Source organism: Diadema antillarum, unplaced genomic scaffold (assembly GCF_040938485.1).
Source record: "Diadema antillarum isolate AM-2024a unplaced genomic scaffold, OU_Dant_1.0 seq00001426_RagTag, whole genome shotgun sequence".
Classification (NCBI taxonomy): Eukaryota; Metazoa; Echinodermata; class Echinoidea; order Diadematoida; family Diadematidae; genus Diadema; species Diadema antillarum.
The window spans coordinates 725,747-751,010 of NW_027272178.1; the positions used below are offsets into that span (position 1 = coordinate 725,747).

The following is a 25,264-nucleotide window of genomic DNA, read 5'->3' on the forward strand; positions in this document are numbered from 1 at the left end:
AGCAACTCAAATTATCCTATATTCTCTATCTAGAAGTAGGAATAAAAACACATTCAATCAGAACACACATTTATAGAATGAGATTTGATAATTAGTCATTGTTGACCTTTTTGACCTTCCTACCTTCTGCAAAATAACGTAATGCCGATCAGTTACCATGGATACTTGTAGAAGAGTCCCACATCACATCAGCTAGCATGGTGATGCTTCCTCGTCCACTCCTGCTATCATATGGATGCGACCCTCCAGAGACCTACATATAGATTTCCCAATGCTGTATAGGAGAAAATTCGTGAGACTCTCCAAACCGTACCACTTCGGTTTGAGAGTGCTTTCAAGATCATTCACCACAGAAACCTCATTGCCATTATAGATGGGTAATACACTGGTGGCCAATCATCATGGATGAAAGTAAAAAGTAAAAGTTAAAGTTGAGCTTTCATAGTGACAGAAAAGATCTTGGAAGAGGATGTGACAGGAATTTGATAAGAACAATATAAGAATACCTCTACACTCCTGCTCTTTGCAAGAGACGATGGACTCCTCGCCCGATGTTGTCTCGAACTTGAAGTCCGGTGCCGCTCTCTGGCCTTTCTTGAACTCCATGCACAGGTACCCGTATTCGTCGCAGCCGACTTGGTTGACTGGGAAATTTGTCTGGATGTCATCAAACTCAATGGGTCCTCCATCTTCCAAGGGCATGGCTTGGTTGAACGGGTCTAAGATCTGCGTTTGTTCGTCTCTGCGGGGCCCGGCTCCGTCGGGGCTCTTCGAAGCGAAGAGTCCCATCTGCCACAGATCCTGGCCTTCGATGTCTGCGCCGTCAGGTTCGAAGTTGACGTTGGCATCGATGGAAAGAGGGGAAGGCTGGTCGAAAGGAGCGTCACCTATGTCTGCTTCCCAATCCATGTCGATGGCAGTAGCACCTGTGGAAGGAACATCATGACTTCAAATGGCTTATGCTTGCGGCATATTAATCTTCCAACAATTGTAACTATGTTTTTAAATCATAAAACAATGACTGTTGCGTATACCTTACGAAAAAGAGTGCTATTCACATTGACAAAGTATCACACACACACACACACACACACACACATATATATATATATATATATATATACTTACATAATCATACGACTGGGAGCGGACGTAAAACCTTGTGTGTATGTCATCTTCAGAAACGGATTTTAAAGTCTTACGTCATATCAAATCCTGGACGCTGATGAAGTATGTGATGACTAATCTGTTTGATTTTTTTTTCTTAAAATATGCGCTCCCCGGCAGGATGGAGCGTTTGTATTTCCAATTTAGGTGTTTTAGGTCATTTCATATGACTTCATGCACCTTGAGATGGAGTGAACACAAATTAAAGACAAACCTTTGCAGCGATCCCTCATGTCGACACACTTGGTCGTCACCGAGTCATCGGGCCGGGCTTCATACTGAAAGGCGACGCTCGCCTCAGGATTCTTGTCGAGATCAAAGCAGAGATAGGGGGCTTGCTCGCATTTGACTCCTCTCATGTCGAAGTCGAAATCGACCTGACTAAGCGGAAGGTTCGAGCCCTCCATGAGCTCGGTGGAAGCATCAGCCGGATCCAGAATCTGTTCTATCAGACCGGTTTTTGGTCCAGTGCCATCGGGGTTAGGGCTCGCGTAGGCAGCAACCTTCCAGAGGTTCTCTCCCATCACAGTTGTCGAGTCTTCGCCGGTAATGCCGGTCAGGTCCACTGTCAGAGGAGTCATCATATTCTCCAGGAGGTTCTGATTGCCCATGTCAACGTCAAGGTCAGTGAAAACAGCCCCTGTGAACAGAAGCAAAAGGCGTTGAGACAGTAGACGACAAGTCTACACAAGAAAACCGCTTGAAAAAAATACAGTGCATCTACTTCGGTCATGAATTAGATTGGAATCGAAAAACAAAGATAATGTAACACATAAGTTCGCTTGCAATCCATACACATCACACCCCCGACACATTGGTTACTGTCAGTGTATCTTTTTCACAGCACTTCTTTACGGCATGATAATGACATAACATCAATTAACACATCAACAGATATACTATAGTTCCGATATGCATGTTGCTAATTACGAATAGCATATAGGATCCAGAGGTATTTCCGCATTCTCAATGTCCACTGTCTACTAGAGATGATGTAGTCATGCATACGTAGGCTACTTCAATCGCTATTGTACAGCGTAACAGATATTCAATATACAAATCAATGTATTTTCAAAACGATACAGATTATGAAAACAAACAATGCAATAAACAAATATAAAAACATGTGTATTACAAGAAACTTTTTGTCAAAAGTTGGTTCATTACTGGAAAAGAGAGGCCCAGGCATAATACAAGCTTGTAGGGATGCGGGTAGGTCAATGAATTGAACTTAGACTAGGAAAAAAACGGAAGCAAGCACACGGGTACACAGACGCTCAGGGAAACAAAGACGTATACAGGACAATGCGGTTAGAGGGAGAATGAAAGAAGGACTGTAGAAAGGAAGGAAGATACGAAAAACAGTGCCGCAGATTTCCCTTGGTGCTATTTAGTAGGCAATATATATGTCCCTTATAAAGATCCCTTACTTACGAGAGGAACACTCTTGCTCTTTACACTCAATGATCGTGTTCGCCTCCCTGGAGTCATCTTCTGCACCCGCGACCTTGAAGTAGTAGAGAGGATCGGGGTCATCCCCGCCTGTGAACTCTACGCATACATATCCGAAATCATTGCATCCTATTCGTGCCCAGTTCAAACTGAGTTTGAACACCGTCAATCGACAGATCGCTGTCGGCATCGAGTGTCGTACCAGCCCCCCTGCCGTCAAGGGTCTGTCGCACGTAGCCCGAATCGTTCTCCGTCGCCGTTGGGATTCCTACTCCCAAACATCCCCATTTCGCCAAAGGCCGTTTCCTGCTACTTCTCGGTTGCCTTGTTCGAAGGTCACAGTGCTGTCCAGGCTTACACCGGTCGTCTGGCCAGATACAGGTGTGTCAGTCGGCTGGAGGTTCCAGTCGAGACTTTCGGCGTAGACATCTGTTCGGCAGAAAATTGAGAAGTAAGCATTACCACTTACTTCCAAGGTTCCACATCCAACCTGATCGTCCAACCAGAATTGAACGCCTTTTCGGAGGATATCATCTTTCCAAAGTATCAGGTTTATCACGGATATTTCAATGGGTTAACAATGAAGCTTACACTCTACTCCGCTTGGTTCTTTCGGTCTACTGTCACCAAGAACAAGATGAGAGCGATGACTTTTTGAAATGGCAAGCACAAGACTTGAAAGAGATACTTCCATGAAAAATATATGATGAAGCCATTTTACGGATCATTGGCAGAAGACGTCGAATGGGAACTATCCCTCTTTGTCATAGTGCATACTCGATGCTCGTCTTCACCCTTCACCAAACTACTTGCACACGTACCCACAGCAGACGTACCCAGCAAGACCGACATTATGATATCACTGAAGAAAGCCAGTCGCAGCATATCCAACAGCTGGACAGTCTCGGGTTGTCGTCTCTCCGACAAAGTTGTCCACAGCAAGTTCAGACTGAACACCCCATGAAAAAGGTCTTAAGCATTCCAAACAAGCAATCATATCACAGAGCCTCACCGTGGCATAAACGTCGCCGATATTACTGACAATATTACTTTTGCCTGCACGATGCAGGGGGGCGCGGATCCTGCACCCCCCCCCCCCCACACACACACACATGCACGACAACACACAAACACACTTTTGCCTGTTGAAAAAAAAAAACTGGAAAAATTGGGATAAACGTAGGAAAACTCTCATGACTTTGGAGGGGCACTGCCCCAAATTCTTCAGGAAGGGAGGTAGGGGCGGGGGGCTGGGATAGCGAGGAGCATTGCCTCTTGTCCCAATCAACCACGAGCATCACCAACACCCCCACTCACCCTCCCCTCCCCCCCCCCCCCCCACACACACACACACACACTTACTGACACACACACACACACTCAAGGAAATTTCCGCAGCCCCCGTAATGCGAAATTCGTGCACTAATAGCATAACTCCACTACAAGCCATGCAGGTTTACACAAAGCAAAACCTAATTGAATATATGAATATGCGCTTGACATTAAAACGTCCTTACTTTTAAAGAGGGGCGATATTTTAATACTTACTCGCCAAACATTCTTGCTCACCGGCAACGTGTCAGCGTGTTAGCTTCCTTTGACCCATCGGCTGCACCGTCGACACGGAAAAAGTAGCTTGGCTGTGGGTCGTCACCTCCTGTAAATTCTAGGCAGACATATCCGAAGTCGTTGCACACCAACGGACCCTATCTCGAAGTCCGTCTCCACGTTCATGAACTCCAGTGGGCTGTTCGGCTTCCAGTGTGGTGCCTGCCTCCGCCGCGGAAAGAGCCTGGGGAACGTACCCGAAGCGCTCCCCACTGCCATCGGCGTTCCTGCTTCCGTACATACCCATGCGCCAAAGGCCACTGCCAGTGAGTTCTGGGTTGTTCTCCGCGAAAGGAGACCGTACTGTCCAGACTGACACCCGTGCGCCTGGCCGGGGATGACTGTCTCAGTGGGTTCCATGCTCCAGTCAAAATCAGTGGAAATAATTCCTGCGATATGAATATGAAAACCGACGTCCAGAGACTTTGTATGAGGTACCAAGAAGAGTAAATTGGTCTATTCTGACATAGTAGATATTGATTTATTATTAGCTTGACCTATTTCGACATATTGACACTCTGACAATAATTTTGTTGATCAATTCCTATTCCTCTTTTGTATGAATGAAAATGAATTGCCTTCCAGAGACCGTTAAAATCCCTACAATGCGAATTTCTTACAACGGGTTTCTATTATCACTAATTTACAGGTGATCGGATTTGAAAGGTGCGTGTGAACACAACTCCACAACATTCTGTTCGGTAAAGGCCGTGTCACACCATTCCGGGCAAGCCTTGCGTGCGACTTACGAAGAACAATTTTATTACCCGGAAGTCCCCGCAGATGACCAGCACATGACAGTACCTATCAAGTATCTCACCCGTAGTCTCCCGGAGGTGCGCACTCAAATATTTTTTACCCCGCAACCATGTGTAGGCCCTGTCACACCTTTCCGGGCAAGCTATGCGAGCTTGTTGCGTATAGGGATTGAGTGAGTCAGTGCATGTGTCTTACTTGCTAGACGCGTTCTACTTAAGTTCTACTTGCGGTATACTGTGTGACCTGTGTGTCAGACGCGTGGGAGCTGACAACTCGGTGGAGGAATTCCTCTGAAGGAACGGCAGAAGTCCCACAGAATGTCATTATCTTGGCTGCATATGGGGACTGCGAAGTACCTGCGTGGGAGTTGCCTGCGAGGTGCTGCCGCTAAGGGCCTCCTACTGGCGTTCTGCGTGGACCTCTCCGGGCATCCCCGCGACTCACCCGGAAAAAGTTTTGGTCATGCTCAAAACTTGGCAGCGGGATAAATCGGACTTGCGTGCGTACCTCCGGGCAACTACAGGCGAGATACGCGTTAGGTACTGTCAGGTGCGGACCAAATGCGGAGATCTCCGGGTAGGAAATTTGTTTCCCCGCATGTCCCCCAAGTCAAGCCGCAAAACTTCCCCAAATATGGTATGACAAGGCCTTGAGCATGCTCAAAACTTGTTCCGAGTGAGTCGTGGGGGTTCGCTAGCAGAGGTACACGCAGAACACCAGCAGGAGACCTTTACCGGCAGCACCTCGCAGGCAACTCCAACGCAGGTACTTCTCAGTACCCGTAAGTCGCTCGTAACAAAAAACGGATCGGTTTCAAAGCTCTCACGCAGGTCACACGGAATACACGCAAGTAGAAGGTAAGTAGCACGCGTCTAGCAGGTAAGAAACGAGTGCGAAACTCGCAAACATTCTTGTCCGCCCGCGGAAAATTCTCCTGCGTGCTGGAAAATCCCTCCTCGCAACAAGTCCGCGTAGCTTGCCGGAAAGGTGTGACACGGCCTTTATTAAGATTGACTGTAGCATTATTGAACAGTAAGTCAGTGCAAAGTTAACATGTCTTTCTTCTATCCATGGGGGATAGATGAAAGACTTTAGAGATCCTCTATATTTTAGATGAAATACTTTCATCGGTGACCTTGCTTTACTGAAGTTCGCTTCATCCATGCGGGTGCGTATTCTCACCTTTGCAGTCAGGCGCAGGAGTGCATCCCGTTTGAGCTGCCTCGTCCGGAGAACCTTCTAATGTGAATTCTAAGTTGCCTTTTGTTGTTGGCATTTGTCCCCTGTCGATCCGGGTACAGATGTACTTAAGATCCGAACATTGAGCCATGGGATCGTCGATGACAAAGTCAACGTTTTCGAAGGCGAATTTCTCCTTTTTCTTGTAGTATTGATCCATCTGCTCCTGACTCAGGACGTCACTCTGAAATGAGGTTCTGTTGGTGTATAACGAAAGTTTGTGTTCTATTCCACCGATTCTGACATCTCAAATCAACGGGTTCAATAATTGAAAATTATAACAGGAATGATGGGAACGAAAATGAAAATTCTCACACCAAATTTGTTGATTAAAATGGTACTAGCTTTTGGAGCTAGATGTCAGATCCTAATTCTCACAGATTATCATTGCAGAAATAATCGCATCACGATTATACAAACTGGTTGTCAATGAGAGCCTTGCACGTAAGTTGTATAAGTCAAGGACGAAATACCGACGCCTTGTAAGTATAAAGCTACTCCTCACTACGTAATTGACATTACAGCATTTGATCATTTGGACGGCTAAGAGACGTACTGAGTACTTTAGCAGAACCGATGGCGTGTGAGTGACTAATAAATCATGGACCATTCTAATTTGCTTACAAGTGCCGTTGTACAGTTCACACAAATCGCAAGTAAAATGCCAGTTGAACTTCGATGGTGATATCAAACAAACAGAAAAATAGAGGTATCATAAAAAGGCGACTCAAAATGCCAATAAAATCATGGAAGTCTGTAGATTTATGTGTTTTTCTAACGTAACAGTAATGTCGGTTGGAACCACATAGCAAAAAAAAAAGAAGTTGTTAATCAAATATTATTATTCTTCCAGGCGAAGTATACGAGAAGTTTTTTTCTTTAAATTTCATTTCAAACATTGTCAAAGGAGAACATTAAGTAAAAATTTTTGTGCAAGTCACCAGTCGACTTAAGCGAGATAATATCACCACCAATCACCAGTCCTCTTCAAATCTGCATATCAAATATTGCCAGGGTTAGCGGAACGAGGAGACAGGTCTGTTTGATAACGGTCTATTTATTGCAGTTTAAACCTGAACTGTGGAGATGTAATTCAAGACATAAAACCAGACGTGGAAGTATCACGCCCTCTCTCATTCTTCTCCCAATGTTTCCCCATCATCACATACTTACCTGCCCTTTCAACTAATATTTCTTACAGTGGGTAATTTTAACTCCGTTAGTGCTAGTTCAACACTAGCACGACCGATAATCCCGACATTGAAATCAGTCGGCGTTATGTCAGGTTGACTTCGGTGCTAAAGATTGTCTGCTACACCGAGCTCCGTGTAATGTGTCAGCTATATATGTACGAGTTATATGTCTAAAAATATTCCCAAGGGATTACCAAATTTATAATTAAAGGTCAGTTGGTATTAGCTTTGCAATGTGTATATCAGACGTCATTCCTGCTAACATCAAGTGGATGTATAACCTGTGCTGATACAATAGTAGAACGCGGAACGCACACGAACTCATCAATCTGAGCGTGGGAGCATGTTTAAAATTTCGCGGAAGAACTGTCGAAATTCGTGGGATCTTAAACACTCTTCTCTATCATGCGGCTGAGACTAATCCCTTAAATGTCATTTCATCGTCAGTTTCATCAGTTGAAAATTAGAAGGGCGTTAAGTCGAATTTTGCCATAATTGAGTTACATGTGTCATAATATTCATTGATGCCTCTTGTACCAGATGCCACTTCATGCTTATTCTATTTTTTGAAATTTCCCTAGATATTCGTGAATAATGAAAGAGCGATAACCACTAAAATTGCATGCTGTATTTTGAGTCAGAATTTACCTCCCTCTTCGCTGCGCGCTCAGCTTAGCGTCTTTCTCATTCTTCATTGCTTGGCAATGTTGAAACTTTTCGTGAAAGTGACAAGGACGGAAAGCTATGGAGCAGCCTTAACAAAGACGGGTAAGCGATCAGAACACTAAGAATTTAACATATTCTTCCTGCACTATTTTCATTTCGAAGAACAATGCTATCTTTATTTATCAGTGCATAGTCAAACATATAAAAAAATACAATACTAACTTGATTTTACCTACCGAACACGATTAACAAGTCCAGACAATTATCGGTCCCACATATTGATTTTTCTGTGAGTACGCGTCAGTAATTGCAATGCCTAAGATACTTAAATTAATACATAGTTCAATTAAAATGACACTAATTTGCTAAATTGGCTTAAGTTTTATGGTTTTATGGCTCTGCCATGTTTACCTTCGAGTTTGTACTAGATTTCTGTAACCTAAGTCTAAACTGTTAGTGTTAGCTTTGTAATGTTGTCATTGTGTGTGTTTATGTGTTTTTTTTTTCATTTGATTTAGTTTCTCCAATATCATTACAATTTACATGCAAGAAAAGTACAACAATTTGTTAATCCTGTGTATGAGATGATCATTGAGAATTGGCTCAAACATGTAATCTAATTTCTTGTTTTCACAAAAATGAATACATTTCATTTTCCAATGAGATTGTAATGGTGTTTGATGTCATCAAAACTGGAAAAGAGCTAAATAAAACCAGTGAATTTCAGGAATACAAAGTACGCTATGCTCTTTGGGGGGAACGTTGGATTCCATTATGACTTACGCTACTAGGCCCTGCTGCATGATTGGTTAATAATTGTCAAACCATTCTTTAAAATCATTTTCTGTCTAGATAGTAGGATGTGAAGGCACAAAATACATCAGGTAATTATGATTTATCATTTGAAAAAAAAAATGAATTCCACAGCAACATTTATGATTAAGGATTCATTGCTATGTGTGATCATACCTGAAATGAAGTTTGCAAAATATTCATTAGAAATGATAGAAAAAAATAGTGGCCAGATGTACAACATCTCTAGACCTATTATACAGTGGTATGAGCACTGTCAATAGTGTGTGTATAAACTGGTTTGCCTATGCTTAGTTTTAGTACACATTTCACACTTTCTTTCACAAAATGCAACTTGTCCGCAAGTACTCTTTATGATTATCATTATCATTCTATTATCATTACTTTTTTTAGTCTAGGCCTACTTGCTATATCTGCATTATATTTCTTACTTTCCTTTCATTTCCAGGAAACGTCTGCAATGCCTGATTTCCAGGATCCTGGCGCAAAAATATGTGGTAGTGCAATGATAAAGGGCAGGTGAAGCAAATGTAACAACTGGGGACCTGATGAGTTTTTGCTCATTTGTTCATTGCCAGCAATGTGGTTTACCCAGCAAATCAGATGCAAGGATTCCAAGTGTGACAAATGAAAAACCCGACACTGGTTTGATTTTTAGATTTGTTGCAACAGTTTACCATCCATTTTCACTAACTTTAATGTTGTTAGGAAATGGGGGCCAGAACTATTTTTTTTTTGGTTTAAAGGCATAAATTAATGTACAAGCAGCCTAATCTATACGAATAGCTTTATATAACTTTAATCCTCATGAATTAGTTGGTATTTTTTCACAATATTTCATGTGCTGGCTCAATTCTCAATTATGTCAATGCCGTTGTCACAGAGTAAATGCATTTAATATTTCATTTTCTTTTTCTTTTTTTTTTTTTTTTGAGAGGCGATCGTGAGAACAATCCCATCATACTTTAGGTATCAATAAATGATAGTACCGTAGCATGAATGATGAAATCAAGAGGGTTAAAACGCATTTCTATTCTGATAAGGTCAGTTTGAGTATTGACTACTACAGCTGAGGTGCTTAAACCATCAAATGTTAATAATCGAATACTTTAAAGGCATTTCACAAGTACCATGTTCATTCTCTCTTCCTCTCAGTCCAGAGTTTAGCCATTTACTATGAACAGGGAGAATAATTAGCAAAAGTCATCGCACTTGGTGCCAAAGCAAGTAGGTGAAAATGAAATTGTTGTTATGATGTTTCATTTATAAATCATTGACACATGAAGCCCATGAGGTCTATGAGAAGGATTTCTTAACAGTTTCTTTAAAGCAGTTGCTTATAGCTGTTTGACAATGAAGAAAGAGGTTGTTTTATCGATACCTAATAGTATAAAGAAAAAGATGAGGTGTAAACACTATTGCTATGTGTCATTTCCACGGGAAACGGTTCTCTTGATTTCATTACAGTCAATTTGTGTCGGTACTTCAAACCAATAGATGGCACTAGTACATGAAGGGTTTACTGCTATCATATTTGATTAATATATAGCAAAACAAATAAAAAAAAACTTACAGCCTATAATGTGATTGTTTCAGTGGAAAGTGTGCAGGAAAGTATTTGTTTACTAGAAGGGCATGTAACCATGGTGACAGAAAATATGTCTGATTCATACTTTAACAACTTTTTGTCATGTGATGATAGAACAATACAAACAAGTATTGACAGATCATCTCAATTCTGTGAAATTATTTTGCAAACCAAAGTCAGGATACTCTGTTTGATTTCCACTTCTTTTCCGGATAATCATACAAGTTTATTGTAAAAATGATATTTTTGATCCCCAGTGACAATTAATAATAATTAAGAAATGGAAATGCCGTAGAAATTAAATTTTCGTTTTCATTCATGTGTGTATGTAAACTGTGGAAGTGTCCGCGGCCTGGCAGATGTCACTCCAGACAGGAGGTGAAGTTACAACAGATGTTTCGGAATCCAATTGTTCCACGTGGTACATATTAAATTGTTTTGAACTTGAATCCCTTACATGTACTTGTTCGCTATTTTTTAGCTGATATGAATCATATTTTCACAGATTTCTGTGCCATAGTGATGAGAATAGATGTAGCAAATCTAACAGAAATAGAAGTGGTGACAAAAAATGTGTAATAGAAAGAAGTTCAAGTAAGTAGTGCATGGAAACTGAAAGACTATCATCATCAGCTTTACCCCTAACCATTTGTAAGCAAATTAGTTTGCAAGTTCCCACACTCATACAAAGAGGAAAACAACAAAAATGACAATAGAAGATATATAGAACAAACAAAGTACACTAACTTGTTATCGTCTATTCACTTCCATTACATACTGAAGTTCATGTGACGATGTTGGGGTATATGGAGACCGGCAGTCATGATAGCGATGGTAGTCGTGATATTTGTGATGACAAAAACTTGAACAAGAAAATATGATGATTCCTAATATCTAATAATGAGCTTAGAACCGAGGGGCATTAAGTCAATAATGAACTTTTTTTCTCCATATCTCACAAATGGTTCAAGGTATCTTCATGGGACTTGGTACATATGCATATACTGAGTGGCAGTGATTATGTAGGAAATTTGGGGTCATGGGTCAAAGGTCAGGGGGTTAAAGGTCGAGGTCAACTATTCAAAATCTCACTATTTCCCTCATACAATGTATTTATGCAATACGTGCAGGATTTTCTTGAAACTGAATATATACACATATTACGTACCCAATAGAGATTACCTTGGAAGTTTCTTGCCACAAGGTCAAAGGTCAAATGGTCAAAGGTCAAGTGAAAGTGCTGAGTTCTTCTTCTTCTCCATATCTCGAAAGTGACTCAAGGTATCATGATGAAACTTAGTACATCTGTACATATCTATATAGATGGATGTTCTACCTGACAGCGATTCTCTTGGAAATTTTAGAGTCATTGAGTCAAAGGTCAAGGGTCAAAGGCCAGGTTAAAATGCTAAGATTGTACTACATGTATTTGATATTGAAATTACACTTTTTCTCTATACTCTGAAAATTACTCAATGCATAAACATTAAAGGGACAAAATTCAAGTAAAAAACCCTGAAATCCCCAAATACCTGCACACTTTAACAATAATCCATAGCCATTCATCCAAGTAAGCTTCATTCACGGAAAGTGAATATTCAACACATTTGTGACAAACCTGTCATTTTAATGTTTTGCCAATTATGTGAAACTGTCATCACAAATTGTCAAGACGTACTATAGACCTTATAGGAGAATCATGCATTATGGCGGAGGCATACCAGCAGCCATAGCGACATTTCTAGTTAAAATCTTTGATGTTAATGCCCTAGTACAGAAAAATGAATATCAGTATCTTATTTTCAAGAAAATATCTAACAATTTTGCGGATGTTTGTGCAGAAATTCATTTACCGGGTTTAGAACTTTAATTTAATGGAAATGATCCCATAGTTTGCTTGTTTAGTAGCATTTTCCCCCGCCTATCTTTGTTTGCGCGTTCTGTCCTTCGCACACTAACTGATTTTGCCGAAAATATTGAAAGGGGCATCAAAGTAATGCAAGTTGCTCTTCAAGGGCTTGTTGTTATTGTTGTTGTTTTTATTAAGGAATGATGCATGCTCTCTTTTGTCAAAGGAATTGATTAACACTTCTAATAGAGTATATCCCCATTTCAGCACGGAGCATGGACATACAAGTACAGTTTGAAAAGACCGTTGGTTGCAACAACCGTACATCGTCAACCACATTATGATGAAATGTCCAAATTAAAACAAACACGCCATTTTTTCAAGTGAGGGAAGAACGTTGGAGCGGAGAAAAAGAAAACAAAATAAAGTATAGAACCATTGACCCTATGCGTAGAACAACAGGTAAACTCTAACAACATAAAGACACATACTATAACTGATGTTTCAGTATTGTGGTGTGACATAATCTCACGCGAGGAATGTAGCTTCCTTTGCACAAATTTCACAGTGCAAGAAGTAAAATAGGTAAATTCAGAGCGAAACAAATACTCTTTGTATACACAAAACAAGTTAGGCTACATGTTAACGCCCTGTCAGCAAGACAACATGCGCGAGTTTTCTGTGATAAGGGCGAGAGTGATAAGGGCGCTAAGCGCGGGCAGCCGCTTAGCGCCCTTGTGCGTGTTACCTTTTGTGAAAGTGATAAGGGCGCTAAGCTTAATTTCTTGTATTTCGTAAGCATGAAGTAATTATTATATCTATTTTTTTTGATATTATGTAGAAAAACATCTAAACAATCACCTACCTTCAGCAGAACAAAAATAACTGAGATTTTCGTATTTTTATTGTCTGTTTAAAAGGCTCCAAAACTTCAAACGCAAATATCTCGGAAGTGCAAAAAGTGACTTAGCGCCATTTCACTTCTAAAACAGTGCTGTGAAGATTACACTAGAGTATCGGGGATCGATAGCTGTGATTGGTATTGTTTACATTTACATTCATCTGACCGTCTGTGTAGGGGCTCAAATCAACCTGCTCCAGCACTAACCCCGACACTGAAATCACCCACTTGCTATTGAAGAATAAGAAAAGTACAATGTACCTCTTTCCCGTGCCATCGGGATTGTCGGAGGCCCAAGCACTGAGTCGCCAGAGATCCTCGCCCTGCACGCCAGTCGTATCCCTGCTTTCCTGAAACTTGATGGGAACGTTGAGCTGCAGCCTGTTCGAGCCCCCTTCGAAGAGATCTCCAGTGCTCGTGATCTCCGGGCTGACTTGCTTCACCTTCACGTCTTGGATAATGAGAAAAAAAAACATCTCGATAGCAAACTGGTCACATTATAACTCCAGATGAGCGTATGTCAATCTTTCCATTTGAATCCACGCGTAACACGTTGAATATAACTCATCACGGCCAAAGGTTAATTCAAATAAGTACGTACTTTCGAAATACATTTCCGTTCCAGAGTTCTCTGATGACGTTGTACTCAGGATAATGATGTTGATTGTTAATCAAATCGGCTGACATGACAATTTTTGATAACAACCATTATAAAATGGGTTCAAGAATGTAGCCAATTGGAAGCGCTGAAATGAGTCACGTGTGCGTGCATTATTTTCTTCAGGTAAGCACTAAGAAGAGTCTCTCTTCCACCCGAGTGCTACATGTAGCTGACTGGTATTGACCCACAAAGGTACGTGAATAATGCTGTTAGTTTTCGACCCATTTTATAAAACTAATGATGCACAGGATTATTTCGTGGCTCACTCTCGAGTATTGACAACGGTTGCAAACATGCACTCGGCTGCGCCTCGTGCATGTCGCACCATTGTCAATACTCTCGAGCGCGCCGCACCTTCACTAACACACTCTATCCTGTGCATCATTAGTATATCCTCTGACAAATTGGGAATTATTGTACATTTTTCCTCTAAAATTTCTGTATTCTGTGTTAAGCGTCTGCCAATAGGCAGCGCTCTGCGGTTACAGAAGAAATACACGAGTGATCATTTAGATCCCAGGTGTGTATATTTAAAGCGCGTTTTATTGTAGAACTTCGCAACTAAAAGCAAAAGCTTGACATTCCCATGATTTCAATGTTTTACACGTTCATCATGTTCGTTGGATATAATCTTGATTTTAGCACGTGTTTACAGAATTACTTTACTTTTTGTCAAAATGTTGAAATGCGCCCTAATCACGAAACTACGAATATTTGTTACAAAATTGTTTCACAGTTAAAACAAAATACCTTCCCAGAATCCCATCCTGTACAAATTTGACCATCACGCCTTGCAGTATTCACCAAATTAGTGGCGTTTCATTTCAGTGTCTCATCGAAATTGCATATTTACACAATTACTATTAACATTTGCAGTGTAGGCCTATAGGCCTACTCATTTTTAGATAATATTCGACACTGCATTTGGCTATATTGGAGATAAGGATCCATGTTGCAATACATCGGCCAAGATCTGACTCTTTATCGGAGAAGCGAATAAACTATGGCTGAGAGGTGCAAAAGTGACTGCTGCCCTATTGGCACAGGCCATTTGTAGAGCTTGAGACTGCAATGTGGAGAAGCTGGATGTGGCACGACGAGATATCAGGAGCAGGAGAGAGATATGCAGGTGCAGACGACGGAAATATTTACGATGATATGATATGCATTATGTAACCGACTACAAAATATCCCTGCCATACGCAACATGTCATATCCAAGTGTCTTGTAGTCTATATCAATACCAAGCAAGCACGGCAACGCCCAGTCAAGTGCGTGGACCATTTTTTTCTTATTTACTTGTTAACATACATTACTCTAGTTTTCTTTTCGTATATTTTGCGGTGAGACACATGAATTATTGCAGAGTCAGACGTATTCTATTGTTTGAGCAATTTATAATGCAGTTAGACTATGAAAATATTAAAAATATCACTCATAGAAATATATTGTCTGGTGGTAGTAACAAGCACAAACAGCTTAGCAAAACTGAAGATCGAGAACACGGTCTTTGCATAATCTACTTATCCTCATTCGCTCCCGCCTTACTAGCTCTTCTCCCCTGTTTGTTTCTCCTCAGCATGTTATCCTTTTCCTTTTTGAACCGATGTGGATGATTTCAGATTTTTTTTCTTTTCTTTTGCCCTTTCGCTATCCCAAACTATGAATATAACCCACTCTCGATAAGTTCCCCACACTGAAATGAACAGTGCAATTCACAATAGATTGAGATAGCTTACTCCATTTTGCACTTGCTGATTTTGCCTTGCCAATCAATTAAGAGTCGCCCCCTGACTTCCGTTACAGTTCGTTATTCCGAAGATTCGTTATTCTTATGGTTTGTTAATCCTAAAACAAAATAAAGTTTGCAACATCGAGGGTTCGTTAGTACCCACCTTTCTTTCATTTTCGCATTAACAAAACTATTTCGTTATCGGATTAACGACCCTTCACCTATTTCATGTTCGGATTAACGAACATTTCGGAATAACGAACCATCGAATAACAACCCTTATTTCAATTTCGGATTACCATCCTCTTTCAGGAAACAGGCACAGACTATCAAATCACATCTTTAAGAGAGTTTTCACACCCAGGAAAAAAAAATATAATCGGAGCCTCATCAAAGCGAAGACGAAAACATCCCGTTATGCATATGCCCGACAATATCTCCCGAGCCGATCGAGCAAACTCGACGCGTGCCCGAGATCGAGGGCATTTAATAGGGGTAATGTAGACAAAGTGTAAAAAAAAAAAGAGAGAGATTGAATAATGACTTATAGATAAAAGATAGGTAACAACAACGATTCACATTGACCCATATCCAGTATCCTGGCACCCGTATTTTTCAATGAGAGAAGCTTTTGTTAAAGTATTTACCTTTTGAAAGGATGCGGCTTCAATTTAAACAATTTTCGCTGCGAAACAGACAAGGCTGTATCGCTGTCAGAGTGCAACTACTTACTGTATGGGCAGAGGAAGCAGCATTCTCCCGTTGGCTTGATTGGCGATGGACAAAACGCTGGCTGACAGCTCTCAATCACACACGTCAGAGTGGCATTGTCGCAGCTACACGTGGTGCAGTCGTCCACCTCCCACTCGTCACCGTGCATGTAAGGGGTTCCCCGGTAGACGCACGGGAGGAGATTCTCTGCGGAGCTGATGCTCAAGGATAACGAGTCTGATAGGAAAGTAAGAAAAGTGAAAAAACGATATAATATTATAGAAAGCGACAGAAAGAAACACAAACGTAATGAATGATAAGGTAAGCAAGAATCGATTGTCTGTAATGAAACATCGATGAGTTGGCATAACAGGCGTGCAAACAGCAGCACCAGAATTGTTTAGAAGTCCCTAATTGACACCCTCACAACTGAATGTAAAATAATTGTGTCGTTTTTCAACCATTTCTGTGCCAGGGATTTATACAGTGTGTACAACACAATTTGGTTTTCTGTGCCAATCGGCACTCACAGCACACGAAGGGAAAAAAAAAAACATAACACCTATCCGACAGTATTCGAATGTGGCGTTGAAAACGTTGAAAAAGTTTTCTGGAATTTACCAGTTCATTCAGGTTCAAGTTTATCTCTTCGATGCAACTGCCTATAATCACGTATTCATGTTTTTTTTTCAAGGTCAAGCGCAGTACGACTGTTAATAAGGGAATCGTGCTTGTAGGATGCAATGTTGACGTGCATGTCACGCATGACTGCGATTTAGGAATATCGAGACGCCTTACTTCTCACTGATAATTGAGGTTAGCCCCACACATGAGACGAAAACATTTCGGAGCCGGGGGGACGTGGGAATTCAAGCTAAATTCGCCTCTAGCAAATGTGACACATAAAGTAATACAGTCCGACCTCTCCTAACCGGACATGTCGGGACCGGCGTTCATCCGGATAACGGATTTTGCCGGATATGGGAGACACACATAATAATACACACAGCTGCCTACCCAATGGTAGCAATATGTATAGGCCTATCAATTTTGTGTGAACATGTCACGTCCTCGTCAGCAGGTCTGCGTTCAGAATTCTCTGATGATTTGCTCAATGAATGATCAGCTGTACCGTGCCTTGATTTTTTTTAAAAAAAAAATCTGTCCATGTTCTTGCGGTGATTTGAAGGGGGGTTAGAAAATGTCTGAATGCATGTTATTTAGATGAAAATTAGATGTGAATGTATATTAATTATGTTGGGAATAATATGTAATTCATGTGAGTTTGTGTAGAAATTTTCTTTGAGTTTGAAATCTCCCTTTCCCCCGTAATTATTAGATTGAAAAAAAAACAACGATCGCTTCCGGATAATAGAGATATCCGGATAAAAGGACGCCGTATAAGAGAGGTCGGACTGTATATTTCATGAAAGGAATAGCTATCATTTAATTTGTCAGTGGGAGAGGAACGAGTAGCTAATAATGCGTCGCAAAGAGAAAGAAAAACGCCATAGAAAACCGCGTGCTTATGAGATTCAATAGTTTGATGACATCAGGTTTCTCTGATGAAAAAGGGAATGTACAGGAAAAAGACCGCCTCACTTCCATTACTAATGTTGAAATGCTGACTACAAAATGAGAAGTACAATTGATATTGAACACCATTATCTGGATTTCTTTGCTTGGCTTTAATGGCAAGTAAAACACAGCCCGACCCGTGGCGTTGTCAGTTAATCATGTTGCTATTTAGGTATCAAAGAATATTTCTTCTTCAACATAAGTGACGATTACCGAGTATTTAACAAAATTTATAGATGAACTTGAACATGATTATACTTTAAAGGAGACCTGCAGATGATTTTCAGACTTTTACATTTGAATAACTATAAATTGATTATACTGAGTACAGTTTCAGAATTTATAGTGATTGGGATGCGGAATAAGAATGTTTTCAAATTGACAACAAATTGCAATGAACAAGGATGACGACACGACAGCCTCACCATAAGAATGCATGAGTTGGAACTCAAGGAAGCAGAACAATAGAAGAAAGCATGTAAAGATTCTACACAGGTGACCTTGTTAAAGGGGCATTCCAGACGATTTTCATAATTTTAGATTATGTAGTACATAAATCAACAGCTCCATGTATAAATTTGTGAAATTGATTGTGATTCTTGAGCAGAGAAACAATACTTTGAAAACCTTCAACAAATTACACTGAACAAGGATGATGACATAGAGGTTCACATATCTCAGAAATGTAGCAGTGTAATTCCATAACAATACCGCTTGCTTGCGAGTTCACCTGTGTATAATCTATGCATGCCTTCTTCTTTTGTTCTGCTTCCTTGAGCCCCAACTCATGCATTCTTATAGTGACCCTGCCATGTAATCATCCTTGTTCATTGCAATTTGTTACAAATTTTCGAAAATATTCTTATTCTTCATCCCAATTATCATTAAAACTGAAACTCTGTCCTCAGTATAACTAATTCAATAGGCGTTTTCACATCAGCCCGATGTTTCGAAATAGCGCGCTATTTTCTGACTTGGAAAATTAACCCGCTCACAAAATAGCGCGCTATTTGAAAATGTGAATACAAATTAGCGCGCTAATTGATCGAGAAAATTTCTCGAGTCCAACTCGGGAAATTTCCGAAATAGCAGGATAATTATTGCGAACTAGCGCGCTATTTGATAATGTTCGGGCTGATGTGAATAGGAAATGAAATAGCGCGCTAATTTGCGATCGCGAAAAATATCTCGAGCTTGGATTTTTATCGGGCTGATGTGAAAACGCCTAATGTTGTTCAAATGCAAAAATCTGAAAATCATCGGGACGTCTCCTTTAAGCAAGCGGTATTGTAATGGAATTACACTGCTACACTTCTTAAATATGTGAGGCTCTATGTTATCAACATTGTTCAGTGCAATTTTTTTACTTCTGGTGTGAACATGGGGAACTAAGTAATGGAATCAAAATCACAATTAAGATGATTAAATGAGACTTTGAAGTGAAAATGAAATTGTATCATCCAATATGACAGTGGAAAAAAAGAAGGACCGTAGAAGTTGTGTATATGTTGTTACGGAGGTTAACTTGGCCTAACGAACCATCATAACCACCAAAAATACCCAGACTCTCAAACAAGGTGTTTGGTCGATGTCGGTCATCTTGTCGAACTCTTTATTTACATAATAATTCCTCCGCGGAACAATAAAGTGCCCAGAAATGATAGTACTTTCTAAAAAAAATCGAGTGAAAATATTCACTCTTAAAGGAGTGAATACAAAAAAGAGTGAATTAAGAGTGAATTTCGAGTGAATTTTGAGTGAAAGTGTTCATTTTCACTCGTTTTGGAGTGACCTCAGGGATCACTCCAAAATCTTCGAGTGATCCCTGAGGTCACTCCAAAATGAGTGAAAATGAACATTTTCACTCAAAATTCACTCGAAATTCACTCTTAATTCACTCTTTTTTGTATTCACTCCTTTAAGAGTGAATATTTTCACTCGATTTTTTTAGAGAGTACAATGTACAAAGCACATGTATCCATAACACCCCCCCCCCCAAAAAAAAGAGTGCATTTAACGTTTTCAACACAAATGGACTCTTACCTTGGCACAATATTTTGGAACAGTATTGTACATTCCTCTTCCAATTCACTCTTATACACGTAAATCTATGAGTTTGCCATGGTTGCGTTATTATTAAGAACACATAATAGGCTTCTCAATGTTCCTACCCTTCTTGTCAGTCTCATTTTCTACCACTAGACCAGCTTTCACCGCTGTCTTACTGCTAGAATTTGTCTTGCCAACACTTAGACGATTAGGAGCTGCATATTTGCTTCCTACATACTTGTTTCCATGACTATGGGACAAAGTATACTCATCAGCCATTGTACTAGCTACCAACAAATTTTCCACTTTCCGTTCCTCAATATGCGAACGCACCTCTCGAGGTAGTGAACTCTTAAACTCCTCTAGTAGCACAAGTTCCCGCAAATCTTCAACAGGAACCACGCCTACTGATTGCAGCCAACGAGTGAAGGCAATTTCCTTCACTTTTGCAAATTCTCTGAATGACTGTGACTCTAGTTTTCTACTATTCCTGAATTTTTGTCTGTACGCTTCAGGAACCAAGGCGTACGCGTTCATAATTGCCTTTTTTACTGTTGCGTAATGCTGAGCTTCTTCGCGCGACAGTGAAGCATAAGCATCACATGCCCTTCCCTTTAACTTAGTCTGCAAAAGATGAGGCCATTTTTCTTTCGGCCACTCCATGCTATCTGCCACTTGTTCGAAGTGCAGGAAATATCTATCTACATCTCCTTCATCGAACTCAGGGACCATTCTGACATAAAATGCCCAATAAAGTGCCCATCCCAGAAATGATAATACAATGTACAATGTACATGTATCCATAACAATGTTGATTGAATTCGAACGTTCAAAGTGCGAAGTTGAGTTCCTATAAATGAAATTGAAATTGGTATTTGGCACGAATTTGAACGTGTATCCGGCTAGCGCAAAAGTTACTGCCAACTTGAGTCATTAAATTGAATGAATTTCTCTCTAAATTGAATGAAATAAAATCTAACAGGAATGACATGAAATGAAATTGAATACTCAAAGAATTAAAATGAACTGTGAGAGTAGAGCAGTTACCCAAATCGCTTGAATTTGAACGCCTTTTCATAAATTTGAATGCAAATCTGATGAAATTGGGCGGGAAAAAGGAGAGTATAGTTTTTCTGCTCATGGACCAAAATAAATTACACAAAATTATGGAGCTGTCGATTTATGTACTACATGATGACTGATTGTGAAATTATGAAAATCGTCTGAAATGCGCCCCTTAAATTGAAGCATAACCGACTATATAGTAATGTGACAGGTACAGTTACATCAGCTCAATTCGAGGGTAGATTTATGAAATGTTATGAAAGTCATGTAATAGTATATTTGCTATATCCAGCTATGTCTTAATCGGAAAAGAAACGACGCTGGGTGATATGAGGCCCATTATGACGTATGTGTAATGGAGAAAAATATAAAACCTGTCCTCTTCGTTCCAAAATCGGAAGCACCACTTTTTCGGGCATTGACACTACCACCGTAAAAGGGTAGTTTGTTTGTTTGTTTGTTAGTTTGTTTGTATTTTAATCAAATATCAGCGTTTTGTTGAGAGCTTTTATGCAACTGCCGGTATCAAGTGAGAAAAAATCGAAATCGGGGAAAATACAAATTAGAGTCTTCCACAAAGAGAAATGCTTAATAACGAAGAAATCTTACCGTCCTGTCCATTGCAGACAACTGCAAGGGTAGCCAAAACAGCAAGCCCAAAAATCAGACTTTGCCTGTGTCGCAGAAGTCTGTCCACCAAGGTATACATGGTGGACACTCCTTCCTAGTCGTGGACTTTTCACCTAGAGAAACCGCGATGAAAAGAAAGATGCGATGAGCTGGACGACAACAGGGATTGCGCCAGCTTTCTCCACGATGTTCCCGGCCAACTGACGACTTCTAGAGAAAAGTAGCTGTTAGCTCGTAACCAGAAATCTTTTGACCCTGTGTGTCACGTGCTCTGACGAGCGCTCCTATCTGACTCTTTTCTTAGTTTCTCCTTGATACTTTTTTCCCCTGTTACTTAAGTACTTTGGTTAACTCAACAAGATGGCCTGCATGTGAAATACGAAATGACAGCAGCTATCGTCAGCAATGCGAAAATTGTCAAACCCACCCACAACTGCAAGCCTGGTAAAGGGCCTCATAGTGACGTCCCAGTGCGCGATGCGTGCCCGTAAGAAGGTGACGTCACAATAACAATGCTCCTTGACAGTTGATTGGCCAAGGAACGGAGAGGAAGAGAATGTAGAGAAAAGAGAGGAAGAGACCGATATGATACTATGGGAACAAAATGTTTGCAGTATTCGTAGTTAACATTGATGTCAAATATAATAGTAGTGTGGTAGAATCTAACTTTAATACTGTGATGTTAAAGTAAATTTCCACATAGCGACAATATAATCTGTATATTTCTGCATAATCAACTTATATTTATATATTTCATACCTGAAAATATTGTACAATTTTATTAAGTCATATTCATCGATCCTTCTTTCGTATCTATGTTCGGCATTCAAATCACATAATCATACAGATTATGTGATATACAGATATATTTTTGTGCATTTCTAATGGTGAACATGAGAGAAACATATTCAATCTCGACTCAATTCTAACTTTGACTGGTTTAGTTTGATGCATCTTTTATAACAACAATAATAATGTCAGCGTGTTGGTTATCTTCGTAGAAAGTCACTGGGATTGGTTACATTTAGTATTGTGATTATGTATGCTGGACAGTAGCTAGACGTAGGGACAGCACACACACACACAACACACACACACACACACACGCGCACACACAAACAAACAAAGAAGCACAATGATCAATGTGAATATAAGATTTAGGGTTGATAACAGTTTAAAGGGGCATTCGAGACGATTTTCATAATTTCACATCATGTAGTACATAAATCAACACCTCCATGACTGTGTAGACTTGTGAAATTCATTGTGGTTCTTGAGTAGAGAAACCAATACTCTGAAAAACTTAAACAAATTACACTGAACAATGCTGATGAAATAGAGCCGCACATATTTCAGAAATGTAGCAGTGTAATTCCATTACAATACCGCTTGCTTAACAAGTATGTGTAGAATCCATGCATTTTTTGTTTTGTTCTGCTTCCTTGAGCCCCAACTCATGCATTCTTATGGTGAGGCTGCCATGTCATCATCCTTAATATGTATATTAAGGATGATATATCACTTATAGGAATTGCAATTGATTCATGTTCTCCATTTTTCAAATCTTTCCCCGTGTCTATGGAAGCCGGAATAGTACTTAAGTATTCACGTCATTATCACTCCCATGTCTAAATTGCTATTAGAGCAATTGCTATAGTGTGCAGCATGTGGTTACTTGTTCTCATTTTATCACACACATAAATGCATGTGAGAAGAATCTTCTGAGCCCCGAGTAATAGTCATTCTCTTTTGTTTATCCTTACTTTTGGTCTTAATTGTACCCGTGCTCCTCATCCTGTTCCCCTTACTAGGCTTTTGTTGGGACCTACACTCAACAAGCTTTGCTTTTTAGTAGGTTCCATCGTATTTCTCTTCGCATCTTTTACTTTGATTGAAAATGACACATCGACCGTTATGTATTACTTTTGTATTCCTATTTCTTCATGTATATATCCAAGCTGGACATTCTGTATTATATTTTGTTATATACCATGTATTTTCCATCGAGAAATACGAAAATAAATTGAAATTGAAAAATTGAAAAATTAATTGTTGTACATTGCAATTAATTTGTTATAATTTTTGAAAACATTCGTATTCCTCATCCCAATCAATACAAATTCTGAAACTAGTTGTTCAAATGTAAAAGTCTAAAAATCATCCGGAGGTTGCCTTTAATATTATAATACCAACATCTTGTACACGTGTATTGACGACCGAGTGCCATCGTCTGGCATCAATTATTCCATGTTCCGCCGTCGATCACTTTCCCCCACTATCTGTCTGTCGTCTCTTCCTCTACACGCCTCCAGATCCAAGGTCTAGGCATAAAACGGTTGAAACACAGGGCCAAATTTGTAATCGGATACATATTACAGGTCATTCTACAATTCTTCAAGTACGTCACCTTCACAATACTTTTCGATAGCTTTTTTTAAAGATTATGGTACGTTCAATCTGATAAATCATAGTTATAACAAATGTGAAAATAATGAAATTAGTGAAATGATGACATTAAAAGAGTTTTCTTCCTTTTTAAATCATTGTTTCACATTTCACTTATTTACTAATCTGAAATGATGAAATTAAAAGAGTTTTCTTCCTTTTTAAATCATTGTTTCACATTTCACTTATTTACTAATCTCTAGAATGAGTAATTCTTCTTCAACGGGGCATTGCGAATGAAACAAAAACAAAGCTTTAGTGCCTTAAAGGGGATGGCTAGTAACTGATCAGTGGGAATGCTGTATTGTTGTTCGAAAATTATTTGCTTCAGAATGGTCTCATATTCAAGTAATGTGCAGTTTAATGTTTCCAGGTTAGCATGCCTGTACAGTGACGGGGCGATGGTTAACGGGCGTTAACGATCGCCCCGTCACTGGACAGGCATGCTAACCTGGAAACATTAAGCTGCACATTACTTGAATATGAGACCATTCTGAAGCAAATAATTTTCGAACAACAATAGATATATAATGTACTCTTAAATGAATCCCACAAGGATTGGAACAATCATCCCCCAGCATTCCCACTGATTCCCACTGATCAGGTACTAGCCATCCCCTTTAAAGTAGTTCTACAAATTGAGTTAGGGATAGAGACAACCAATGTAAAAATTTTGAATCCGTATAATAAATGTTTTTAAGTATTGTTAAATATACAAATTGTGAACAATAGTCAAATCAAAATATTTCTAGACTAAACCGTCTACAGTTATGGCTTAGTGAGGAAAATAGTGATATCTCCTTATATTTTAGGCTTTATTACAAATTTGTTTATATGGTAGGATGTTTTGTGATACGACTGACCTACACATATCCATCAAATGTGATAGCTCGAACATTTTTAAATCACTGCTCCCAATGGTAAACAGTACCTGTAAAGGCATAAATTGCCATTTCCAGATGAAACAAAAACCCAGCTTTAGTGCTCAAAATACTTCTAACATGTGAGTTCGGGATAGAAACAACCAATGTAAAATTTTGAATCCGTACAATTAATGTTAAGTATTGTTAAATATACAAAATGTGAACAATAGTCAAATCAAAATATTTCTAGACTAAACCGTCTACAGTTACGGTTTAATGAGAGGTTTATCTCCTT

General features: G+C 39.7%; 1 pseudogene; it reads right to left on the reverse strand.

Annotated features, from left to right (window-relative positions):
• Positions 1 to 399: 399 nt before the first annotated feature.
• Positions 400 to 21,844, reverse strand: LOC139709338 (uncharacterized; annotated as a pseudogene).
• Between the last annotated feature and the right edge of the window lie 3,420 nt (positions 21,845 to 25,264).